Genomic DNA, 10,307 nt, shown 5'->3' with positions numbered 1-10,307 from the left:
AAGTATTCCAAAAAATCAAGGAGGATAACTGGATACAAAGTAGATAAAATGCAGTGGTTTGGATCAAAAAAATAATCATTTGGTTTTAGTCACCTAAGATTTCTGAAATAGAAGTCATCTATACTGCATGCTATACCACTTTTGAAAATAAGGAGAGGTTTGAAAGTAGATTTTGATATAGCACTTTGAATTTCCTTTTCTACCAGACTTTTCCTGGTTTCTTTGCAGCCAGATATGTCTAAGGCCTGTTCCGCATGGGCAGAAAGTACGTGTGCAGCACGTACTAGGGTTAGAAAGGGGCGTCCTTTCCGGATGCCCCTAACCCTAGTACGCACCAAGCGCATACAAAATAGCAGCACCCATTCTACATGGGCACTGCCATTTTGACGTAGCAGATGCTTAGCATCCACACGTCTCAGCGTCATTATGATGCTGCAAGTGTGCCATTGGCGCCTTGCGACGTCATAAGGGTGCCGCAAGAAGAAGCTGCATTTTGCAGCTTCTTTTTGTTGGGTGGAGGAGTCACGCGGTTTGGCCGCTGGGGCTCCTCCACGCAGCAAATGACGGCGCCGGCAGACCACCCTTTTTGGATGGTCTGTAAAGCGCCTATGATTCTGGACATACCTAGATGAAAATTTGGACTATCCTGCAACAAATGCCTTATCATTCTACCAGCTTAAATGAGTTATCTACATTTTAACACAACTGTGTGTGCTTTGTTATTATGATAATTTATTCCTGGGTACTGGAATAACTATGCTTCTTACAGAAATGTTTCTTTACCAAAACTGATAATTCTGCAAGAACCTCTGTTGTTCCAATTATAGAGCAGTAAAGAAACACAAGTTTGTGACAATGTTCATTATATGTAGAAATGTGACTAGGGAGTGGTTATTCTACTGGCCAGGATTCTAGGCTCCCCAAGGGCTTCATTAGGTACTGAAACTTACATACTTCACTGGAGTAAAGTAGTCTTTATTGATGTTAAATAAATACAACAGTTGTCTTGTAGCAGAGGATGGCATCCTGATAAAGACCAGGATCCCTTAGCAGTAGATGGTAGGCTGCCTCTCTTAACAATGATCCTATCCAGGTTACTGCAGAACTACCAACACAGGCTTTGGAAAGCTGCTGCCACACTGCAGAATTAATGCAGTTTGACACTTCTTTAATTGGCATGGCTCAGTGCTATGGAATCTTGGATTTGTAGTCTGTTGTAGTACCAGAGCTCTCTGACAGAGAAGGCTAAATATCTCACAAAACTACAAATCCCAGAGTACCATAGCATTGAACCATGGTCATTAAAGGGTTGTCAAACTGCACTAATTGTGCAGCACAGATGCAGCATATATTCATCAACTTGCCTCTTAAGGCAAGAAAAATATCTGAGGAATAGATATGAGCTCAAGTACCAAACTTTAAGCAGTGACATTCTAAATAAGGAGGGTCTTTTCAAGCAGATATGGCCGTCTCAGCCTTCTAGAAACTGTAGCAATGAGGTAACTGAAAGTGAGCAGCCAACAGAAAATTTACTCCTACCCAGCTCTCACAGCTAGTCCATGATGAGGTCTCTGCGTGCAAGTATGGATTTTGATGTTCTAATAGAAAAGACGGTGATCTCTGGCTCTTATCCTGTGGACTGCCAAGCCAATATAAACTGTGGGCTTAGATTTGCTAAATGTAAATAATCCTTTAATGCTTCTTGAACAGCTGTCTATGACACTGGCCAAGAACTACAGAGTCCAACAACTTTCTGTTGGCAGTATCAATATATATATATATCTCCTACCCATTTATCATGAGATCTCAGAGTAGCAAACAGATAGATAGCATAAACAGTTTAAACAATTCTGAATTAAAAATGGTAAATAATTCAATGATAAAACATACTAAACCATGCAAACTAGTTAAAATGCTAAGGGAGTTATATGAGTTTGAAAAGAATGTGCACCTGCTTAACAGTAAATTAGGAGCAGCCACAGAGAAGGCCCTCTCCCACATTCTCACCAAATGTACATGTGAAGGCAATGGGGTAGAGAGAAGTGCCTCCCTGAAGATTTAGAGCTCAGGCCAACTTGTATTGTAAGATACAGTTCTACCAGTACCCTGAAACTGAGCTGTATAGATCATAACCAGCGCTTTGATTTGTGCCTGGAAGCAGACTGGCAGCCACTGGACCTGTAGCAACAAAGATTACAGCACCTACTAGAAATCTGGTGTAAATCTTTGGATCAGCTGAAGTTTCCAAACAGTCTTCAAAGGGAGTACCATGTAGAGGGGGTGTCCAGACACGTCCAAAGGTCTATGATCCCCTGGCTTTGCATTATCCTGTTTCAATGATGCAGGCCAATACTGCTGGGTCGTGATCAGGCAGACCAGAAGCTGATCTGGTGGTCCCAGTCTGATCCTAGTCCAAAGGGGCCTCAGTGTGGGTGAAAATGACCTGCTATTTCCCACAGAGTTCCTTGGAAACTCTGCAGCAACTCCTAGCAGACCAGACAGCCCCATGTGCCCCATACCTTCTTCTGCTATTGTTATTACTGAGAAGACCCCCATCACCATGGAAAATGGGGTGCCATGTCATGTGAATGCAGCTAGTTACCTCGTTTCCACGTCAGATGCAGTGATGGGGGTTTCTCAATATGGCTACAACAGAGGAAAGAAAGATGGTGCATGGTGGTAGGAAAGCATGTAAATACCTGCCCATGCCCACACTGGTCTGGGGACCAACTTGGATTAAGACATGGGACAGGATAGCACTGGCTTGGCACATAACCTATAACAATGCAGACATACCCCTGGCCAATGCAGAAACCTGAATATCAAAGTTTAGGCCTCAAATCTAGGAATTCACTCAAACTCTGAACCTGTGTCTTTACAAGAGGTGTAACCTCATCCAGTATAGGCTAAATCCTTGTTCCTTGATCTGCCCATCCAACAGACACTGGTTTAGACCTGATCTGTTTTCTTGGATTTAGGTGGAAAGGAAAGATGGAATTGGATATCATCAGCATATTGGTGATGCTTGACCCCCAAACTCTCCTCACATTTTCATATATATTAATAGCATGGAAGACAGAGCTCTTTGGGATTCCACAGATAATGGGCACGGGATGAAACAGGAGTTCCTCAGCACCACATTCTGGGTTCACCCTTCCAGGATGGCATGCAGCCACAGTAGAACATGATCCCAACCCTATGGTTGATTGTATCAAAAGTCACTGAAAGATCTAGCAAAACCATCAGGGACACATTGTCCCTTTCCAGTTTCCGGTGAAAATCAACCACAAGCTGTTTCTGTCCCATAATTAAACATAAAGCCAGATTGAAATGGATCCATATATGACATTTAAACCAGGAATCCCTGGAGGTGGGAAGTCATCACATGCTACTGTACCTTGTCCAAAAATGGAGTTTTGGAAACTGGCTGATAATTATGCAATAGAGTGGGATCCGGGGATCAAAACAGTACCAGATAATTGCCTATATTTTCATAAGGAACCTTTGAATACCCCCACATCCGCTCACAACACAGTGGTGTACTGGTACAGTTCTGCTTTCCAATCCATGATCAGAACAACTTTGTGAGCTGCAAATTTTTCTACATTCCAAGCATATCCTTGGAAAAGCCTCAGGAATTGCTAGGAAGCTACCAACCTCCCTATGACCATCAAGATAATTGCCTCCATCTACATTACATACACTGGCAGAGACTTATGCTCCACTGGCATTAAACAGGTTATCAATCTAGGCAACATATACTGGGGAAATGGAGATCTGGACCACACATAGGGAGAAGATATGCATTCTGGTATACATCTGTATGCTCTTCCAAAAACAAAAGCTTGAATGAATGGAGTTCTAGAGACAAACAAACCCAGCCTTCTTCTCTTTCTTTCTTTCTTTCTTTCTCCTCCACCCCCATGAATGTTACCAGAAGTTTATTATTCCTTTTATAGCAGAACAGCTAGGGTTCAAATAAGCTCCATTATACAATCACCTATTAGTCTCAGAGCATCTCATATCTTTATTCATTTACACTTTCTTTACTAATTAAAGCCACTCCTTTCACGAAAGAATGAGGAAAAAGAAGGAAATCTAAATGAATGCAGAAAGCAGATCTCTGAGGTTTGTTTCTTAGCAATTAGGACCACTCTGTTGGAGTTGTTGTGCTTTTGGTTAGCCACCACTGAGATAAGTGCTTCCAATAATGTATTTTCTTTACTAAAATTAAGGGGGAAATGTTAGAGATCATGGTAGGAGCTCCCACTGCCAATAAAGGGAATGTAGGCACATTTGCAGCTTACAAAGCCCCCTGCTTCAAGTCTGTTTATCAGAGTATGGTTATACTTACAGGTACACAGTGAGAGAGCATGTACCACTGACATATATCAAACTAGAATCCCTAGAGTTCCTTTTAGAGAAGAACTTCGCAAATCTTCTTTGTTTTGTGCTTAAAATGTTTTCTTTCAAATACTATCTTATATGGTATTTTTGAAAGGCAGAGAATAACTTTCTTTCTTTCTTTCTTTCTTTCATGGGGGTGCAAATAGTTTTCTTTCAGATAAACATGACAATAAGAATGAGTAGCAATAAGTGGTGGAAAAACTTCAAAGCTTCTATTAATGGATGCCTAAAGAAATGGAAGAAAATGATGTTTGAAGTTTGGGGAGTTATTATGTAGAACGTCAGTGCGCTGCATTCATTTCCCCCCCATGAATTGTTTTCCTGGAACTAAATCATAGAGCCATATAAAGTAAGTTCCTACAATTGGGGAAATATCAGAGCATCTGTTTCAAACAGAAATTGGTTACAGTTTCAGATATGGTTCTTAGACCTCCCCAAGTAGTGAGTGTTGCTTTAAAGTTTAGAAACACTTTAATTCCCATTTCTCAGAAATAACTAACTTTATGATAGAAAACACATTCTCCTCCTATATTTCCTCTGTCTCCTCCTCAACAATGATAACGGAGCATGAGGTAGCAGTTCTGAAACTGTATGATGTTATAGTTTTACTCTGCCTGTTTTGAATTTTCAGGGTACAGTGGTGCCTCGGGTTACGAAATTAATTCGTTCCGCGGCTAATTTCGTAACCCGAAAAACCTTCGTAACCCGAATTGCCATAGGCGCTAATGGGGAAAAAAGCCGCGGCTCTGCCGCGGCTTCATTTAAACAGCGCCGGAGTTTTTTCGTAACCCGAAAAAACTTTCGTAACCCGAAACAATAAATCCCTATGGGATTTTTTCGTATCCCGAAAAATTCGTAACCTGGGTATTTCGTATCCCGAGGTACCACTGTATTTAAATTGTTTTTGGTTCCTGATTTTTAACTTTTCTGGATCATTTACTATTCTGTTGTTTTTACTGTCATTTATCATATGCTTCTTTAAGTATTTTTGTAATAGAATGAAGCACAACAAGCAAAGGGAACAACAACACTTCCTGAGACCATCCCAGCTAAGGAGCTTATCGCTCCACTTAAATAACCCAGTTTACCTCATCTGAATTCAAGCCTAAATCAGGAGGTAGCTGGGCCCTACTGCAAGGATTTTGCCACCAAGCCACTGGGCAAGTACAGCCCAGCTGCAGCCCAGGTCCCAGGTGAGCTCCAGGGGCTTTATTTCAAAACCGGGAGCTTTCCAACTTGGAAAAATGGCCACTGGAGTTCGTCTGGGACCTGAGCTGCAGGCGGCAAAATCCTTGTGGTAGAACCTGGCTGCCTCCTAATTTAGGCTTGAATTCAGATGAGGTAAGCTAGGTTATTTAAGCGGAGTGGAAAACTCCTAACTCAGGAAAAGAGACTATCAAGCTGTTACCTCAAAAAGTGGGAGCACTTGAGGTCCCCACCAGCATTGTCAGCATCTCCTTTGAATGTTGAGAATTCATTAGTTCAAAAAGAGGCATGCGAGGAGTGGGTAACTTACTAGAACCTTTTTACACCATTACTAACCACAAACAATAGCAACAGCACTTACATTTCTGTAGCACTTCATACTGAACTAAATTGTCTCTAAGCGGTTTACAAAGTGTAAGTTAATTGCCCCCAACAATTAACTTATTTTAGGCACTTGTAGAAGCATGCAAGGCTGAATCAGCCCTGGAGCCCTGGGAAACTCCAGTGCTGAGTAAATGAGATGTTTTAATTTAGAAATGTGCAAGGGAGCACTCAAACACACACCAACTGATTCAACAATAAGACTCATACAAGGCTACAGAAAGGGAAGTCAGATAGCAGAAGATTAAGGCTTAAGAAGGGAGTATATTTACCAATTTAGGAGAGAGAGGACCATTGGCATAGCATCTGAGGCAACACCAGGAAAAGTGAATGCTGGTGACTTGGGCAGCATATGAGGATACAACGAAAAAAGTGAGCACTGAAGACTTGGACAGCCCCAAGAGTACACCCAGAAAAGTGAACCCTAAAGACTCAGACCCTGTACAGACTGGCAAAAAGTGCCGGCCCTGAGGGCATGCTCCAAGCCCTACTGCTGCCGACAGGGTGCCACTGTAGCAAGCGCTGGCCCATGCAGAGCACACCACGATGACACACCTCTGGCACAGTGACCAAATGGTGCATCGCCAAAGGGACATCATCATGCCATGCAGAGGCAGCTATGGTGCCCCTTTGAAAGTACAAAAAGGAACTGTTGTTTTGGCTCCTTTTTGTGCTCTACAGATCATGCAGTTGCTGCGGCACCAATCCAGCCAGTAAAGGGATGGCTTTATAGCCTCTCCGACAATATCTGAGGTACACTGGGGAAAGTGAACAAAATGTTTGAAATTTGACAGGTTTTATAACCCAAAACCTGTGTTCAGGGTATGTGTTATGTACCCAAAGGTGTAAGAAAGGCTTTGATGATTTCCCCAAGGAATGGACAAATTGGTCAGGAAAACGTAATGATTTTTAGCACCAAGGTGTTAATGCACTGATGTGAAACAACCCTTTGATGATCAGACAGGCAGGGAAAATGTAAGGACTTCAGAGATGGAAAACAGGGTATGGTCTCAGTCTGTTTTGACAAATGTCTTCCTTTGTATCCTTTTCCATAGGAAGTGCAAAATAAGCAGGTAGGAGGAATATGTCATGCTTAGCATAACCCATGGTGCTTGTCTTATCTAGGCTGGGCATGCCATAGGTCTAGTGATCCAAACTCTGGTGCATTTTAGCTTCCTTGGGTCAATGTGATCCCACATCGTCGTGACTTCCAGTCCTGCTCCACACTACATATTAATTATGAAAATCCAATATTCAGCTGGAGGGGGTAATAGGATATTTTGACAGGGAGCACGGGTGGTTGGGGCACCCACCATCAACTCCCACCCTGGCCAGATGCTACCTGGATCAGAATCCCCCAAGAAAGATGTCTAAAGACTGGCCCGAGAGGCCAGGGTGGATCCCAGAAGCAAGAGAGCTCAGTAGAGAGGTGGGGAAGGAACCAATGTGGGCGGTGAGATTTGAGTGTATTCTTTGAGGATGGAAACTGGGGCTCAGGGCAGCCTAGAGCTCTCTTGAATAGGGATTGGGACCACAGAAATGCTAACAAACCAGGGGGGTGGATGATACACCAACAGAATCTCTATTCTGTCCCACACACCTTCAAATAGATACACTAAAGCTTGGTAGACTGTGAAATAGGACTTTGAACCATGGGGATGGAATCATGATGGACCATTGCAACTCTATATTTCTGCCCCTTGGTTTCATCAGCTGCTGTACAGAGAACTGTGATGATCAAAACTGAGAGAGCGAGTTCGAGAAAGAGAAAGATCTATTTACTGTTCAATAGTTCAGATTAGTGTTTGGTTCTTAGGTTTCATGTAATGGCTGTTGTTGTTGTTGTCATTGTTGTTGTTTTACTGTGTGTTGTTAGTTTGGACTGTCCTAAGTGGTCTGTAAAGATTAGAAAGGTAGAGTACAAGATTTTGTATGAATCTATAAATACACAGTATAATGTAGTGTAGATATATGGCTCAGAGCCAATGTACCCAATATAACTGTTCTTTCCCCAGTCAGTGCAAGCTAGGATAGAAATGACCATATCATTTCTAAAATTAAATGTGCCATCATCTCTCTGCCTTATAGCTACAGTACATTATACTGATGCATGTAATATTGAGGCAAACTGTTAGTTATCATGCCAGAATTCCATCTCTCTCTTCTCAAGAGAATTATACAGTGTTTGACTTCAGAAATGTGTTCCCCCTTTTCCCTTCCAAAATTTTAGATGTCAAATATTATTACACTGCTGTGGTGCATATGTCATATTTTATAGCAGTATAGTGTAGTCAAGGGCATGGTCTATGAAGCAATGGTGAAGGGATGTTGAAACTCGAAGGACCTTTTATTTTCAGATCAGATACCCTCTATCTAGCAAGGCAGGACATGTTATTAGATTAAATGTAATGTAGCAGAAATACTTTGGTGTAAACCATGTTCACAGACAATGACTACAGCAAGCAATGTACTATCCTTCAGTTATTGTTGAATGAACATAACTGTAAATGAATCCAAGAAAATGTGTCCTTCTCATTCACAGAAGACAAAAGAGGGAGTCTCACCACTTGGGCATGGTAAACTAATGCACTAGAACTCTACCCAATAGCTTTCCCAGTAATCATAGTTGATCATCTTCGACTCAGTGTGGCATATGATGATAGCTCTTCATACAAAATCCACTGATTTTCAAAAAGCCAGGGTGTTAGTGAGACTTTTAAAAACATGTGCAATGTCAAAGAACTTGCATTGACCAATTCATCTTTTTTACACACCTGCCCACGTGTATCATTTATGGTTTTCAGTCACAAGAACCTCTCTCTCTCTCTCTCTCTTGAATTTTGGATTACTTAAATTACACAAGGCTTCACATAATAAAACTTTGCATCCATCTTGTTATATTGGCTCCCTTACAACCAATGATACCTGCCAGCTTCCATTTCAGTGGCCAGGGACGTAGCCAGGATTTTAGGAAGGGGGGGTCCAGACTAAGTGCCACCATTATAATGGGGCTTGGGCGCGGCGGCGCAGCAGCACACACCATTCATTTTCCTAATGGAAGGAGGGGGGGGGTCCGGACCCCAAGACCCCCCCCCTTGGCTACATCCCTGCAGTGGCCCAAGGTATCCATCCTGGAGTTTTGATTGAGCTTGAAAGGAACTATCCAAGGGATGAATCTGATTCCTTTCATAAATCTTTTAAAGTTGAGGCTGAAAATCTTTGCATGAAGTGGAAGCCTCAAACTGGCACAGGGTACAACTAGCACTGCACAAGCTTCCCAAAGCTACCCTTGTATTAAGACAGAAACTGAAAGAACATAGTTAATTGTTCTGAGCCAAATAGAATCCCATTTCTGTTTTGAATTGCTAGAGGGAATATCCTTCCCACCCTCAGTAATGCACTAATCCCTATGAGTTTGTCCAGACATTATGGGGCCTTCTTCTTTCATTCTTGGATTTTGCCTCCACAAATAGAGTTCTCCCCCATAATAATGTGATTAAATAGAACTTCTTATGGGGCCAAAGTTGGAATGGGGACAGAGAGAAGGACTTGAACGCCAGCAGGTGTGAACTCCCTCTCCCCACCTCTAATTTTCATCTGCTATACAAACTAAGGTTTAAAACCTACTGCATAAATAATCCAGTTTGAAACTGCTTTACCTGCCCTGGCTCAGTGCTAGAGAATCCTGGGAATTGTAGTTACTTGTGGCACCAGAGCTCTCTCACAGAGAAGGCTACATGTCTCACAAAACTATTTCATGGGAAAACAGACATGGGTTACATGCAGTTTGTATTCATCTCTGATGGATATTACCCCACTGCACCATGCACAGGCATTAGTCAGCCTATATGCAACCCAGGCTTCTCTGGCAGCTTTTCAAGAATGGGATTTTCCCATTCTTGAAAAGCTTCTGGAGAAGCCTGGGTTGCTTAGGGGCTGACTACTGCCTGGGTATGGTGCAGTGGGGCAAGATCTGTCAGAGACGGATACAAACTCTTTTTTAGGGGATATGTACAGCCTGCACCTGTTTTCCTGAGCAAGAATCTCCAAAAAATATGCATCTTAAATTGCATGCATGCAGTTAATACATTGGGATGGATCAACCTTGTTATTCTGGTTTATTTCAATTTCTCATCCCTCCCATAGTCTATTCCAGTCTATTTTATTTGTCCTAAAGTCTTGAATTTTTCTAGTTCAACATTTGGTTTCCCCCCGTTTTCAAGAATGATCTTTTGAAGAGTACATAAACATTTCTATCCATTTTTGTGTGCATTCGACCTAATGAATTAATTTTTGTAAACAATTTTGCCTAG

This window comes from Sceloporus undulatus, chromosome 3 (assembly GCF_019175285.1).
Source record: "Sceloporus undulatus isolate JIND9_A2432 ecotype Alabama chromosome 3, SceUnd_v1.1, whole genome shotgun sequence".
Lineage (NCBI taxonomy): Eukaryota > Metazoa > Chordata > Lepidosauria > Squamata > Phrynosomatidae > Sceloporus > Sceloporus undulatus.
The sequence above is the reverse complement of the archived record's forward strand: the minus strand, read 5'-3'. Positions refer to the sequence as shown.